We start from the raw sequence: 17,841 nt of genomic DNA on the forward strand, positions 1-17,841 counted from the left end.
ACACTTGTGATCTAATGTTGGGATAACTGCTCAGATATATTACGATTTTGGTTTGTTTTCCCACTGAGCATTTATCTGACTAGATGTCTAAAATACATTTAAACGGCTATATGCTAAAACTGGGTTATCTAAAGGTGAACGTTTTGAATATGGCTAAGCTTAGATTAGACGTTGATTTGCTGTTTTATATATATACAGTATATATATATATATATATATATATATATATATATATATATATATAGACCGTCTATATATAGCCGCTGAAATAACTTTTTTCAACATCTAGGCTAAGCCTAGCCATCTAAAAACATTCACTTTTAGACCTACCAACTATATTCGGACTAGCCAGTTTGTTAACCACTTTCATGGGGACACAGCTGAACACTCTCTCTCTCTCTCTCTCTCTCTCTCTCTCTCTCTCTCTCTAGGCTCCTGAGTCCTCAGAAAAGTTGCATCTCCTTCATCGAGGTAGGGCCACACAGAATGCACAGCATTCAAAATGCTAATTTCAACTCTTGCACTCTGTTTCTTATTTGCAGTGCTATATTCTTCAAAAAGGCTCATTCATGCATCATTAGGCTAATATTGTTATGATGGGCTTCTCTTGCAGTTTACTAAAGCAAAATGCTTTACTCAGTTCAATGAATAGGCCACATCCCGGGCTGCGTGCACGCTGGCTTTTTTCTTTATTTCTTTAAAATATTTTGACCTAAATGTACACAACCAGTATAACATTAGCAGCAACATTTGGCACATGTGGCCTATCAGAACCCTGGTAGTCAATCTATCAACTGGCATATGTAAAAAATAAATCTATTGTTACGTAACACAATTCTCCATGTATGTGTGTAGGGGAGAGCGGGGTAAACTGAGACACCGTGTAAACTGAGACACCCCCTGTAGCTAGGCAATGGAACACATTTGTGGTCATGTGACCATTATATTTTCAAGCCCCTTGAATTTCCCACTTGCCATGAAGAGAGAGACCTGATAGTGCTGTAGAAAAAAATGCTTTTTTTTCCTCACAAATTTTTTTTTTCTTTTTTTTTGCATTTAAAAGTAAATGTTCTTGCTGTCAACATAATCAGCTGTTGTGTCAAAGAAAATTGATGCAGGGAGAACATTTTATATCATACATGTTGTCGTTGATGAACTACCAACGTATAAATCCATGTGATAGATGCTAACTGAAGATTACCCTGAATTGATAAAAGATATCCCTTTTCCCAAAATGTGGCTGTGGGGTAAAGTGAGACAATTGCTTCGGGGTAAAGTGAGACACTATCTCACATTATCCCAACATGCTAGACAGGGGGAACGCTGTAAAAACCTGATTAAAGAGTGTACCAAACTTTTCTCAGTTTGATTCCTATGTATTTTTCCCTGTAGAATCCATTTCTGATATATTTTTGTATTGTGCATAACTAGAATATCGCCCGCCTTTGGCGGGCGAATCCTAGTGTTCGCACATAAATCCTTAGTCTAGTTGTGGGAAGAAAAGGATATCATCATCATCATGGCCCCAAATAACTTTTAAATATCTTGCAATTGGCGACGAGTCTCGACTCTTAATAAATCGGCAAGAGTGCCTCTCATTTTCAATACAAAGGCTAAGCTATATAAGCTCTCCATCATCAGCAATAGTAGTCAGTGGTGCGTGTTCCCCACACTCCCAAGCCCCCACCGTTGGTGGCTTAGGTTCACCGGGAAAAACTCGGTCGCGAGAGGCGACATGGGTTCTGAAGGCAAAGGTGGAGTCAGTGACGTAGCGGCGGCTCCGGCAGAGAAGTATAGGTTCCACTTGCGCAAAGGCACGTCGCATCCGCATACGTCAGGGACGTTTACTTGAGAGACACAGAAGAAGGAGAGACTGTAAAGGATAAGTGATTGTCGTCTCAGGAAGAAGGACAGACCTTTCAGGAAGAATGATATGTGACGTAGCACCGTTCGCGGCTGAGGCAGAAAAGCGGGGCAAAGAAGGTAAAAGAATGCATAAAGAGAATAAATAGCGACGGTCCAAAAGCGAGAGGTATGATTGTGCTGTTGGTTAAATGGTTTTGGGAATTGGGCCGTGGGTCTATGCTAACATAGCTGCAGTGTAGCAGCGGGATACAGTACACGGGGCGTGATTAACTTCTCAGGGAGTGGCTAACTTCTAAATAGTATATAAGGATTAATGAGATAATTAGCATATTTGACTACATTTGACTAAATATGATAATTATCTAATTAGTTATGCACAATACAACAATATACTTTGCAGAAATGCAGTCTACAGGACAAATTACATAAGGATCAACTGAGGAAAGATTGGTTTTTCGTTTTTTCTTTCCTCCCATGTGACACATTATTTGACACATGGGTGGAAATGATAGGACAAACCCTATTAAAAGAATGTCTGCTATGTACATTTTTGTATTGTGCATATTTAACCTGGTTAACCAGGTTTTTGTGTTTTTATGGTAGTTTTAAAGTGAAAAAGGTGAGTGGATCACTTTACCCTGTTGATTTCTCTGGTCTGTCTCAGTTTACCCCGGCGCTGGGGTAAACTGAGACACAAGACCACTTTTTTTTTTAAACAATCATATTTTCACTGCCTTTTGTCTTGAATACATTCTGATAACTTCCATTGTTAGGAAACATCCCAGATTACTGGGAAATGTGTCAATTCTTACTGATATATCTTTTAGTGTCTCAGTTTACCACGCTCTCCCCTACATATTTGTCTATTGCGTGTCACGGTCACCTATATGAAGCACCACTTGAAAATACAATAAATTGTACAAACACATGAAAATATAAAGTAAAGAAAAATGCTGCGGCCAAATATGTCTCTATTTGGAAGGATGAAAACATAAATGATCAAACAGCACTAGTTTGATTGACTGGGGAGGTCCCGGATCCAATCAAATAGTTGCCGGATCCACCAGATCCAATCAAAGAGGTGAGGGAACAACATGTTCCCCCTTATTCCCCCATAAATTAAGCACTGGCTGTACTGTCTTTGCTGCATGTCTCTCCCCATCTCTCTCGTTCCCTGTTTCCAGTCCACTGAAAACTATAAAAAAAAAAAAAAGAAAAGAAAAAAAAAAGAAGAAGACAGAATTCAAATTCAAGTTTCAAGATTTGAACACGTATAGATCACTACATCTGGGAACAAGGAGATGACACATCATTTCCCAATCCACATGTGCTGTATCCACAGGAGACGGAGACATAGAATCTAACATACAACCAGGGTCCCTGCAGGTCCTAGATCACAATGAACCAGGAGAAACAACAAGGTAAGGCCCAGAATGCTGTGTTAGAACAGAGCAGTTGGAAGTAGAAAAAAGTGCTGCTCGTATAGCACAGGTCCCCGCCAGGTCAGATGATATAAAAAAATAGTTTTATTTTGTGGCGCTATAAAGGCAGATGTAAAAAATGGCCTCTAGGGGCCGCGCCTGCAAAGTTTCACAACGATCAATTCAGTAATAGGTAAAAAAGTAAATCGGCCTGTTATAGTGCATTTCTTCCTTGGCTTAGTGGGAATGTGCCTACAAAGTGTCAGGCAATCACACACTGCATTCATGATTTGATATATTTTGTTCAAAATGGACGGACCACTCCTGCAACATTTGGAAGCCAATCTTAGCCAATCAGGATGGAATATGTCTTAATGACATGACTATAAAGATACCGTGCAGGCGTGCACTGATTTGTGTGATGTTTGGACAAAATCTGTCTGTGTAATATCCATAAATGTGTTTTGCTAAAATTTGCCTCCTGGTGGAGCTATGATAAAAGGCTGATGTGAAACATTTGGGTCAGAGGTTCTGGTCTGGCATCCAGGGAGTGTGTGTGCGCAGTTTCAGTCAATCAGCCCTACAGTGCCAGAGACAATATAGTCTGGGAGACGTGGGGGTGAACGTGGATTCGCCTGTAAACGTTTTTTTCTCAACTGATTCTTGTAGCTTGGGGTCACCTCTTAAGGATTCAAGAGGATTAGTCTAGCGGAAAGTTGACATGATAGTTCAGTTGGTGATAGAAGCATGAAATTTGGCACAGATGACTTTCATATGACCCTAATTGATAATCAACCTCTGGCCACACAAAATTCCAACATTTTTCAAGATGGCCGCCAGTCTTCAGAATGGCTGCAACTAGACCTACGTTTCGGACTACATAACTTTGCTGGGGCTGTAAATCTTTGATTCTCAGCTCATTTTGATCTAAGAATAATGTTCTAGAGGTATTTCAATCAAACAAGATAAAAAAAATTACATTAGGTTTCAATATGGCGGCATATTTTCCAATATGGCAGCAGATACATTACAGAAATGTACAGCTGCTCATAGTTAATCCACAGTTGGTGATAGAAGCATGACATTTGGCACAGATCACATTTAGACTACCCTAATTGATAATCAACATCTGGCCACACGTAATTCCTCCATTTTCGAGATGGCCACCAGTTTTTATAATGGCTGCATTGCAACTGGGCCTACGCTTTGGACTAGATCACTATGCTGGTGCTGTAAATCTTTGATTTCCCCCTCATTTTGATATTTTTACCAAGTAAGATAATACCATTAGGTTCCAATATGGCGGCACATTTTCCAATATGGTTGCCAATAAATTGACATTTACTGCTTATGGTTAATCCACATGAGCTTGTAACACATATTTGTGTAAATTACCATTCACAGAATCCCTTTATGGCACATTTTAAAGTGATTCTGTAGCTTTAGAATGACCTATAGGTTCAAATAGGTTGACATGTTTTTAAATATGGTCACCATACACACACTTAGATCCTATAAAACTTTTTTTTAAATGTATTTTGTATTGTATTTATTATTTATTTATTTTTGCTTTTTTTTATCAGGCAAATCATTAGAAACACATTCTCATTTATAATGGTGGCTGGGAAAGTGACAGGCCTGTGTGCTAGAGGTGTGTAGATTAGTCCAGACTTAAAGTTTTTGCAGCGTCCAGAAAGTTCCTCTTTACACTGACATCGCGTCAGCTCCTGGCATGATTTGGCCATTGCTGGAAGATCCATCCATTGTGGAAGCCAGGTTCTGTCCCTCTGGTGCTATCCCTAGTGAATTAGACTTGGCAAAACAGGACTACATTAGAGTGACAGGCCCCATATATGTCCTGCTTGGAATGCAGATCTCTTGCAGTGTTCTTTCAGAGCAGCATGTTGGTAGAATACAGTCATATGATCGCTGCTTTCTTGCAGACAAGTGCAGCCTTGCCTCATTCACTTCCTTGTAGGAACTACTTCTATCGTACATGAGTACTACAAACTCCTCAATGACTTCCATGTCTTCATCAGTTACTGCAACAGGTGTTGAACCTAATTTGGTGAAGACCCGGGATATCTTCTCAAACACGTTCCATGTCTGCCATGCTAACCGTCCGGACGAAACTGTATTGCATTCGCTGAATGCATGAAAGAACCTGATGAATTTGATCCCATATCTATCTATCTAGGTCGTCCTCAGACGAGCCCTCCATCGTTGTTTCCAGTCATCTCGGTTCTCCATACATCTGGCCAGCTCATTGGTGTTCTGTGTCCCTACGTCTTCCTGATGCAATTTCATGAATTGGGATGTATCTGTGGTTCTTCCCCCTTCCAAAGTCAATCCACAGATTTTTCAAGCCAAGTGAACAAGTGAAATAATAATTGTGGGCTCGCCTGGAAGGCGAGCACACGTATGTTATCTTCATTATTGTGGGCTCGCCTATAAGGCGAGCACACTTTAGATATTGTACGGGTTTATTTATCTATCAGGCAGGCGGTCAGTAGACGGGAACTTCGGTTCCTTTCTACTCCTACATACTTAGTGAGAAAATGAAAATAAAAACATCAATGTGTTCAGTTTACAGTGGCGAAGTGTGCTATTATTTTTTACAGCAATCGGCCAAATGGTGGCGCTGTAGGAAGCCTTCGAAAGTGCGAACTTTGAACAGGTATAGCTCATGCTGTGTTTGAGTTCCAGCCATGAAACCTGTATACACTTATGCGTCTCCTCATGCCGAACAACTTTTACCCTCTAACTTTTGACCTCTGACCTTTAGGTCTCCCACAATTCGGAATAATATGAAAAACAGTAAAAATCGATCTCCTCCTGGTTTTTTTTTGTTACGCGCACGAAACTTTTTTCACATGAACTTTGGACCAATACGGTCAAACTGTCTGGTCGGATTTCTTTTAAAGTGAAATATAATTTTTTAATAATTCAATCAATATTGCGGTTTTATGCAAATTATTCTTCGGCCTCTAAATCATACATGCAAAGTTACACGTTCATGGCATTTGGCAAAGATGTGGAGGGTTAGTCAAAGTATCACTGAAACCAATTTTATTCCAATCGGCCAAAGGGGGGCGCTATACGAAGCGTTTGAAAATTCAAACTTCAAACGGGCATAAGTCATGACTCGTTTCGTTTGAAGACATGCAACTTGTTACACGCGTGCTTTGACTCGAGCGGAAGACATCTGTGTCGTTGTTAAGTAAGCTCCGCCCTTCGATTTTCCGCCATTTTGAGCAGTTTGTAAAACGCGTAAACCCGCTTTTATTCTGGAATTTTTGCTCCACGTGCACAAAACTTTTTTTACGTGAACTTTGGACCGATATGTGGGTCAGTGACGTGACGCCCCAAAAAATGTGTTTTTAAAAAAACTTTAAATTGCAGGCATAAAAGTTATTTACTTGTGTTCTACTCACTCTCAACCTTATGGAAATACATTTTGTTTTTAGATATTTTATTGGAATCAGACTTTATTCAGCAGTTTGTTGTACTTGTGCCTAAAATCGTCATATGGTGTGACATGAAAATAATTGTTCATAAAATGAAAATGGAGTACATCTTTCTTAAGTTACTCACTTTATCAAAGTCCTTTATCATAACTAACCAGTGATCCACTATAGTTTTTTGAAAATTAATTATATCTGTATATTTTTTTCATAATCGACACTCTGTGTGAGGCCCATGTTCATGATCTTACAACATATTTTAAATGTATTCTGTCAAAACTTTCTCTAAAATTACACAAATATTTGTGACTCTTCCTGATAATATTCTCTATGTAATCTATAACATTTTTTTGGTTTAATCATTAATAAAGGTATGATTTTTCACTATTTGGAATGTCACACCAAATGATTTAGTGTCACACCGTATGATCATATCTTCATGTGTCAAAGCAAACTGTGTTTTAACCTACCTATTAGTGAGTACTGAACTTTACTGATTGATTAAACTATTACCCAGGATAACATGGCCTTAATATTTCTGAACAGGATATTATTGTAGGGCTTTAACATGGGATAAGAAAGAATTGTAGTAGTAGATGGATGATGAGGATGTGCACAGGAATGCTACGCACACCTAAGTCTTCTGCCGGCCCACGGCAGAAGGATCCTAAAGAGACAATAAGGCGAATTGCCACACTTGGAGCCAAGGCAACATTTTATTAACACCAATTAGTGGAAACAGAACTCAGCATTCAGGTAAATTGCTTTTTTCTCCTGAACTTGAACACAGCATTTTGTGTTGAACAAATGTAATTAGGAATCATGACATTACACCACATCTCCACTAGCTAAAGAGTGCTGGGTTGCGCAACTCCGAAAATAGCTGATCTACAAGCTCTCGCAGCACAACGTGTTGAGAGCTTGTAGATCAGCTATTTTCGCTAGTTTTGTCTCGGGTCCTACCTTAACACTGTCCACTGTCCAGTCCAGTGAGTGAAAGTACAAAAGTATTAGATCAGATTAGATTATACATTTAGACTGTATTGTACATCAGCCAGTCGTATTTGGTGAGGGTAGCAAACCGGCTGCCTTGTTGCGGTTCTGCTATGCCACAGACAACCTCCTGCTCGTCGTAGAAAATGCAGTCTCGCCCCTTTGGCTCCTCTCTCCTTGCTGGGTCATTGTTTAGTTTCTCCCTGTACTTTCTCGTTCTCTCAGCACTTGTCATTTTCCAGCTGACAAAAGAAAATGGAATGTATAGTTTAAGACAAAGAGAAAATATTGTTTAGATTGAAACAATATGTTAAGGTTTCTGTGAAGGGGTTTCTGCTCTGTCTGATGAATTTGAAGTATCACTGAATGAAGCTAAATTACATTTTATGTAAAAATGTTTAAAACAAATGTTTAAATGTACAAAAGAAACATGGAACTTTGTTATTTATTGTTATATCTGTAGTTAAATACAGTATAAATCATATGGTGTGACAATCAAGTCATATGGCGTGACAAGCAGACATGTCACACCATTATGATTAAGTGTCACACCATATTACGTTTTCTGCATTTAGGTTTACCTTGAGGCTACTATGTACACATTAGCATGCTAACAGCATGCTAGCTATAACAAAGCAACCTAGATCTACATGGAAATATGACCAAAACTTCAAATAACTTAAGCTTTTTTTAATGAAAAGGTGTCACACCAACAGACATCCAAAGTGGTGAGTTTGTCAAAGTTTCAACAAGATGGCATTTCATGAAAATGTTAAAATCATAACTCACCTCAGACACCTGTCTTGCAGTTGTACTGGGAGTGCTGAATAGCCTTACAGAAGAAGGACCTCTCTAGCCAATAGGTGTCCAAATAATTGCCTGTTTAATTTGTCCAAACTAGTGTCACACCAAATGATTTTGGTTTGGGGGACAAAATGTTTTTGATCAGAAATGACTGAAAACATTATGCTTTGACTTTGAAAAGATATAGGCTCACAAATAGACATTTTTTTTAGCCTAAATTCATTTTCAAATGATTTTTAGCAATTCTTTTTCTTAGTTTTATTCAAGTTCCCACTTTGAGAAACAAGGTCAGGACAGTCACACCATATGAGTTTTGCCATGTTTGGTTGAAAATTCTGAAGAAATGAGGAATGAAATGTTTTAATCTTGAGTAAGTTCACATAAAGCTTAATGTCCTGCACAATATTCAGAAGGTTTTTGACAAATATATTTTTTATTTATACATATTTGACACCGAGGACAGCGAAAACGTTACGTCACGTCACCCACCCATCTAAAGATCTGTCAGATCGGATTTCTTTAAAATTAAAACATGCTTTTTTAAATAAATTCAATGAATATTGCAGTTTTATGCAAATTATTCTTCTGCCTCTAAATCATACATGCAAAGTAACATGTTCATGGCATTTGGCAAAGATGTAGAGTGTTAGTCCAAATATCACTAAAACCAATCTTACCCCAATTGGCCAAAGGGGGACGCTATATAATTTTGAGCAGTTTGTGAAACACTTAAACCCGTTAGGATTTTTTTTAGCAATTTGCATGAAACATTCTACACACAATCTAAGGACCTTTATCTAATATGCCTATGAAGTGCACACACACAAAAAAAATAAAATAATAATGAATATAGCTGCAAGCAGCGATAAAGTGGCCAAAGCCAAAAACACCTCAAATCATGAACACAGCCTGCAATGTGCGTGAAATCTTGCAAGCACATTCCCAATAGGTCAAGGAACAGATACCACCCTTCTTACATTGGCCTGTTATAGCGCCACCAGCGGGTCAACTTTTGCACAACACATTTTTGGAACAAAATGGACCAATCTTTGACGTCAGTAACGTCAAAGAGAGCACTGCCTGCGATCTTGACATTTTGTACTTTTATAGCCATTGTTTTCTGGCTTGAAGCGAGCCCACAATTGTTTCGAAGGAACAATATTTTTCTAGTTTATCTATCAGTCAGTCAGTCAGTCAGTCAGTCAGTATCTCCTCAAAACTTTGGCGCGATTCATCTCCTAAACGCTTACACCTTTCAACACCATTCACATTTTTATGTGTTCAGCTTACTGAGGACACGTGTGCTTGTATTTTTCGTTTTGAAATGTTTTGTAGTATAAATATAAAAAAATTAAAATGTTTAACTTTAAGCACCCAATGCATTTCCAATGGGTTTAGTGAGTGGGGAGAGAGTGTAGACAGAGGAAAGGGACCCATGTTTATGTTAAGGCGCTGTGGCTGTAATGTTCACACTTCAGATGCTATTTATATCAATGCGTTCACACAGGTCTGCTCTCTGATTTGATCCAACTATCTAAGCTGTGTGATGTATATATTCTGAGTTAAAACTACAAATATATATAAATGTCCCTCTCCACTCTACTGATTGAGACAGCTGTGATTAAAGGCCTGTCTGTCATTGGCTGTTCGGTGGTGCTGCAAAGTAACCAAGTACATTTACTCAAGTATATACAAGTACTTGTACCTACAGTATATTTTTGAGGTACTTTTAATACTGCTATGAAGTTGATCTACAATGTGCACGCACACGCACACGCACACGCACGCACGCACGCACGCACGCACGCACGCACACACACACAAACAACTGTTACTGTGTTACTGTGGAGACGTTTGCTTGTATTTGTCTTTGAGACATGTTTTGTAGTGTTTTAGAAATTTTACTTAAAAAGAATAAGGTTTTAGGATCCCGGGCAATGGGATTTACAGTATATATCCTAGAACCCGCAGGGACACTCAGCCGTATTAGTGGTTGTTGTTGGTTGTCAGGGAGATATCACAACCAATGCATTTTCAAATCAGATCCACAAACACAATACAAGTCATGCTCCACTCCTCAGTCTGGAGTGGCCACATAGAAGAATGCCTTGGTTATAGACATAGTGGAGGACAGATGTGATCTGGGATTGTTAACCTACAGTATATGCACTCAATATACACCTCTAGAACACATAGAATATGTACAGTAAGGTTCAGTACAGTACAGTAAAAGTACAGTAAGGTTCAGTAGAGTACAGTAAAGTACAGAAAGGTACAGTACAGTAAGGTATAGTAGAGTACAGTACAGTAAGGTACAGTAAAGTACAAAACAATACAGTAAGGTACAGTAGAGTACAGTAAAGTACAATAAAGTACAGTAAGGTACAGTAGAGTACAGTAAAGTACAGTAGAGTACAGTAAAGTACAGTATAGTAAGGTACAGTAGAGTACAGTACAGTAAGGTACAGTACGGTACAGTAGAGTACAGTATAGTATAGTACAGTAAGGTACAGTACAGTAAGGTACAGTAAAGTACAGTACAGTAAGGTACAGTAGAGTACAGTAAAGTACAGTAAGGTACCTTACAGTAGAGTACAGTAAAGTACAGTAAGTTACAGTAGAGTACAGTAATTTACAGTGAGGTACAGTAGAGTACAGTAAAGTACAGTAAGTTACAGTACAGTACAGTACAGTACAGTACAGTAAGGTGCAGTACAGTATAGTAAGGTACAGTACAATACTGTAAGGTACTGTACCTTACAGTACCTTAAAGTATCCTATTTGTTGGGTTGGAAGCGAGCCCACACTGTTTCGAAGGAACAGTATTTCTAGTTACAGTACAGTACAGTACAGTACAGTAGAGTACAGTAAGGTGCAGTACAGTATAGTAAGGTACAGTACAATACTGTAAGGTACTGTACCTTACAGTACCTTAAAGTATCCTATTTGTTGGGTTGGAAGCGAGCCCACACTGTTTCGAAGGAACAGTATTTCTAGTTATAATGGTTACCTACCCCTCCCACGAGAGAAATTCAGCCCAACCCAGCTGATTCGCTTCCCACAAGGAGCGTGTGAGCAATTAGGGGTTAAGAGTATTGCTCAGGGACACAGATCGACATTGCTGGCTTGGCCTGGAATCGAACCTGGGACAACCAGGGGCTCTGGTTCCCCAGGCGAGCTCCCTAACCATTCAGCTATGGAATGGAACCTGGGACAACCAGGGTCTCTGGTTCCCCAGGCTGGCTCCCTAACCATTCAGCTATGGCTGAAACTGCTATGACAATGAACGTCAGTATCTGAGCTTCAGATGATGGCAGCGGACACTCCATGATTCGCAGCATAGGCTGCATAAAGGAACATCCTTGTGTCAGCTTCCTTGTAAGTGCGACCTAGAAAATGTATTCACTAATAGCTAACATCGAACCCCATGCGACTAGTGTGCTATAGTGTCAACCAGTGTGCCCTGGTCAATTAGGCTGGGCATCGATTTTGAAAACTGGTGGCCATCTTGAAAATTATGGTATTTTTTGTGGCCAAAGGTTGGTTATCAATTATGGTAGTATAAAGGTCAGCTGTGCCAAATTTCATGGTTGTATCACCCTATGAGCAGATGTACATTTATGCAATGTATCGGCAGCCATATTGGAAAATATGCCGCCATATTGGAACCTAATATTATTTCTGAACTTGCCTGGTTGTAATACCTCCAGAACATATTCTCTTATATATCAAAAGGATAGGGAAATCAAAGATTTACAGCACAAGCAAAGTGATATTGTCCAAAACGTAGGTCCAGTTGCAGCAAACTGTCTGGCCATCTTGGCAAATGTTAAAATTGTGCGTGGCCAGAGGTTGATTATCAATTAGGGTAGTATAAACGTGATCTGTGCCAGATTTCATGGTTGTATCACCAACTGTGGATTAACTATGAGCAGATATACATTTATGCAATGTATTGGCAGCCATATTGGAAAATATGCCGCCATATTGGAACCTAATATTATTTCTGAACTTGCCTGGTTGTAATACCTCCAGAACATTCTCTTATATCAAAATGAGAGGAAAATCAAAGATTTACAGCCCAAGCAAAGTGATATTGTCCAAAACGTAGGTCCAGTTGCAGCCATTTTTCAAACTGGCTGGCCATCTTGAAAATGTTGGAATTTTGCGTGGCCAGAGGTTGATTATCAATTAGGGTCATATGAAGGTCATTTGTGCCAAATTTCATGCTTCTATCACCAACTGAACTATCATGCATTGAAATCATGCATCTTTCCGCTAGACTAGATGACCAGTGATATCCATTGAGCATTTTTTATTATTAACCCCTTAATGCCTGAAACTCCACCCAAAATAGAGTTTTATGGTATTTCATACAAAATACTTGATTTAAATGCACAATGTTTGCTTTCTGCAGTGATTATCCATAAAAGTGTATACGTACAGTGCATTAAATTAGATATTTATGCATTTTTAATATTAACCATTTCATGCCCAGAACATCAAAATATGTAATATTGTGAAATTGTACTATAGTCGGGGGCCCCGGGGATATTTTGGTTCAGATTCTCGCAAATTCGCCAAATTTGGCCCAGATGTTGTCCATAACATACTTAATCATTTTAAGATGGGTGCCAAGATGGGCGCCCCATGGTACTGCCATATTGCGCAATCCAATATGGCTGCCACCCGAAAAAAACAAAAAGGTCTAGAATCATAAATGATACCACTTTTTAGGGGTTTTCTGGGTCGTACAATCTGATTCTGGTGTTATTTCAATGATTTGAGGTCAAGATTACCCCTTAAGGTCAAGTTTACTCATCAAAGTTAGTATATAAAGGTAATATCGGGGTAAAATCCAGTATTTCTAGTGCGCCACGCCAGATTCTTGTCACGGTCTGCCTCTCCACAGACCATGTCCCCACTTCGACCACTCCCACATTCCATTACATCTCACAGCCCCAGTTACTCACCTGACTTCACTCCCTCATCAGCCCAGTGCCATGCCCATTCCACACCTGTGAACACTTCTGCAATCACCCGGCTCACTATATAACTGGACTCAAAGCAAACACTCATTGTCAGTTCATAGTATCCTGTCACCATGATGATCCTTTGTAACCTGCTGTCATGATGTCCTGCTATCCTTGCTCCTGTATACCATGGTCTACTTATTGTAAGGTTTGATTATTCCTACATTAAATACTTTAATTGCAACTCTGCTTGTTGTGGCTCTGCTTCTGGGTTCAATCTGCCTTCATCCGTGACAGTATGAACTGACCATAAACATGAACCCAGCAGAGCAACAGCATTTTAACAGAAAGGTGGTGGAATTTGAACATTTGGTAGCTCGTTTCATGTCCTCTTCTCCAAGACTGCGTGCTGAACTTCAGAGGGAGATTACAGTACAGCAGCAGTGGTTCAAAGAGAGGCCATGGGTGAGCCATTTTGTCCCCCACCTGGATGTTGTCCGTAGGAGGCTTAATAACTTTGTTGAAACCAGCTCACAACATGTTTCCCAGCCAGCGCCTCCCACTACTGGGTTTGGAGTAATGACAAAGTATGTGAGCTTGCTTTCGTATATTCAAAGCAGTGTTAAAATTCCTGTGTATCCTGACCTAGTTCAAGTGCAAGAATCGAATCTGGGCTCCAGTCTGGCTCGGGGAGATCCCCGTAATGCCAACAAACGGGGGAAAATATCACAGGGTTACTTAGCCACCAAGCCCACCCGGCCTGCTGCTCACCAGCCAGTTAGCTCTCAGCTTGCTAGCATTCAATTGACTAGCAACCAGCATGCTAGCACCCAGCCTGCATTTCCAGTTCCTCCTTGTTTCGATTCTGTTCTTCCTGCATCCACCTCTCCTGGTTCAGCTTCAGTCCAGAACCCTTATGTCGGGAACCGTGGGCCTGCCAGGAGAAGGCGTGGTCACCATGGTTCTCAACGCCAGAAGGAACCTCCACAGCCCATCATCTACGAACCTCCACTGCCCAGTATCTACAAACCTCCACTGCCAGAGCTCGTCCTGTCCAGCGCCTCAGAGCCAGTCCTGCACAGCGCCTCGGAGCCAGAGCCAGTCCTGGAGCTTAGTCTGCCTGCGCCCTCTGCACCCTCACCGGCTGTATCTGCTGCTGACCTGCCAGAGCCCTTGCCAGCCATCTCTCTAGATGACCTGCCTGCGCCCTCTGCCCCCACAGCAGCCCTGTCGGCCGATGATCTACCAGAGCCTTTGTCAGTCAGCTCCACTGGTGACCTGTGTATGCCCGAGGTCATGGAAGGCCTGGTCCTTGGCTTTCTGTTCAGCTGCTTCCTGCTCTCTCCGTCATCCGGGGTCAAGTCTCCAGAGTCTGCAGTGCCGTCTGGTGTCCAGTCTCCAGAGTCTGCAGTGCCGTCTGGGGTCCAGTCTACAGATTCTGCAGCATCGTCTGGGTTCCCGTCTTCAACGGCATCTGGGGTCCCGTCTCCAGAGTCTGCTGAGTCGTCAGCGGCCCAGTCTACAGCGGTGCCGCCTCCAGCACTTTCGCCGCCTCCAGCACCTGTGGCATCCTTGGTGCCACCTCCACAGCTTGCAGCATCCCTGGCGTCGTTTGCAGCATCCCTGGCATCGCTTAAAGCATCCCTGGTGTCGCCTCCACAGCCTGCTGCATCCCTGGCGTCGCTTCCAGAGCCTGCTGCATCACCTCCAGAGCCTGCAGCGTCCCTGGCATCGCCTCCAGCATCTGTGTCACCTCCAGAGCCTGCTGCATCACCTCCAGAGCCTGCTGCATCACCTCCAGAGCCTGCAGCATCCCTGGCACCGCCTCCAGAGCCTGCAGCATCCCTGGTGTCATCTGCAGCATCGCCTCCAGAGTACTCATCTCCTGATGTCTCCTGCTTCACTACCTCGTCTCAACCTCCAGGTCGTCCACCAGATGACAGCTCTTCTCTCTCGTCTCGGCCTCCGGGTCGACCACCAGATGACAGCTCATCCCATCATCCTGGCCGACCACCAGATGACATCTTTGCTGCCTCATCCCAGCATCCCGGCCGTCCACCAGACGACATCTTTGCTGACCTGGTCTATCATCCTGGTCGTCCACCTGACATCAACGGCTCAGCCCCAGTTCATCATTCTGGTCGTCCGCCTGGTGTCTCCTGCTTGGCCCCGGTCCATGGTCGTCCACCTGAAGTCACCTGCTCGGCCCCGTTCCCTCTCCTCCAGACCCCCTCCACCCACCCTGCTCCGTGTTCCGGGCCAGCCTGTTGGGACGTCTGGAATCCGTCCCTTGAGAGGGGGGTACTGTCACGGTCTGCCTCTCCACAGACCATGTCCCCACTTCGACCACTCCCACATTCCATTACATCTCACAGCCCCAGTTACTCACCTGACTTCACTCCCTCATCAGCCCAGTGCCATGCCCATTCCACACCTGTGAACACTTCTGCAATCACCCGGCTCACTATATAACTGGACTCAAAGCAAACACTCATTGTCAGTTCATAGTATCCTGTCACCATGATGATCCTTTGTAACCTGCTGTCATGATGTCCTGCTATCCTTGCTCCTGTATACCATGGTCTACTTATTGTAAGGTTTGATTATTCCTACATTAAATACTTTAATTGCAACTCTGCTTGTTGTGGCTCTGCTTCTGGGTTCAATCTGCCTTCATCCGTGACAATTCTACCCCCCAAAAAGTGTTTTCTCATTATAAGCTATACTTGTTTAATGTAGCAATGTTTCACAATTCAAAACAATATTGTCAAAACAGTTGATAGTTTATTATAAACAATAAACTAATACAAACAATTTTCAATTAAAACTGATATGTGCCAACAAAATCAAAAAAGAAAAAATGTGTCTAGGGACACAGCACAAAATGTCCACAAGTCCAACTTCAAATGTAAGTAAACAACTGACAGTAAGGGACAATGTAATCAGAATAGTCTGTTTTTCCGTAAAACTTGATAAAATCAAAAAGTTAGATCACAATGTCATTCACATTCTTTATTGTGTCTGTCTATCTTCTATGACAAGTCCTTTCAATGGTATGCGCAGGCCAGCGCAGCAGCAGTTGGTTCGGCCAAGTCATTCCCAGCACACCATGTAGCCTGGGCACAGTTCATGAGGTGTTCCATTGTCTGGGGTTCCCCACACGCACACGCATCGGAGGTTAAGTTCCATTTCTTCATGGAAGCCTTGCACCTTCCTTCACTGACGCGAAGTCGGTTCAGTGTCTTCCAGACAGCCCAAGGTTTGTCATGACCGGTGGCGAGGGATTTGTCTGGGGCGGGTGGGGTGGTCTCCAGAGCCACACTGGTGTCCAGGAAACTGCTCCTAGAATGGAGCCGTTTCTGGGCAGAAGAGTATCTATCTATGGAGTAGATGCTGGGTGACGATGGCCTGCTTTGTGCGTTCAACTTCTGTGTTGACTGTTCTGCGGAGGTCAGGGGGGAGGATGCCAGAGAGGCCATAAAGGCAGTGTGTAGGTGTGGCTTTGAGGCGACCACTCACTATGCTGCAGGTCTCATTGAGGATAGGATCTTTCATCCACATGAAACACCCTGCAAGGTGTGGAGTTACTGGCTGTCATCTCTGTGCACCCACCTTCGCATTTGCAGAGGATTGTGCATCGGACACCGATACGGTTGCATTTGCACCTTCCCATGCATCCTTTAAGGCAGCCGCAGCGCACAAGAAGGTCACATGCTGCTGATGCATCACTAAGAGTGGTCCACAGTGGTTGCCATGTGCCAGTGCCATCTTTGTGCCAGCCCCACTCACTGAAGTCAGGAATTTCCTGCTGGACCGAGGTTGCCTGATTCCAGTAGAAACTTGCCTGCAGTAGCGCTCGCTTAACATGCTGGAACAGTGCAGCTTGGGTAGGTGGGATGGTTTCCAGTGATCTACTTCCAGTGGTGAAGAGGCGATGTCTGGCCTCCTTGACACCAGCTGCACCACACCCCTTGCTGTACATGAGCACGACGAAACGTTCAATGTTCTGCATATGCACAGACTCAAGACTGAAGAGGTGTGTGTGAGAGCCACTAGTGTGTTGGTGAGGTCTGGTATGCTTCTCCGGGCTGCCCAAGCTGTCTTCTTGCCACATCCGAGAAACTGGGAAGTTGTGTCAGACCCTGTTAAGCTGTCACTGGAAACCATCCCACCTACCCAAGCTGCACTGTTCCAGCATGTCAAGCAAGCGCTACTGCAGGCAAGTTTCTACTGGAATCAGGCAACCTCGGTCCAGCAGGAAATTCCTGACTTCAGTGAGTGGGGCTGGCACAAAGATGGCACTAGCACATGGCAACCACT

The sequence above is a fragment of the Nannobrachium achirus genome, assembly GCF_963921795.1.
Source record: "Nannobrachium achirus genome assembly, chromosome: 12".
NCBI classification, from domain to species: domain Eukaryota; kingdom Metazoa; phylum Chordata; class Actinopteri; order Myctophiformes; family Myctophidae; genus Nannobrachium; species Nannobrachium achirus.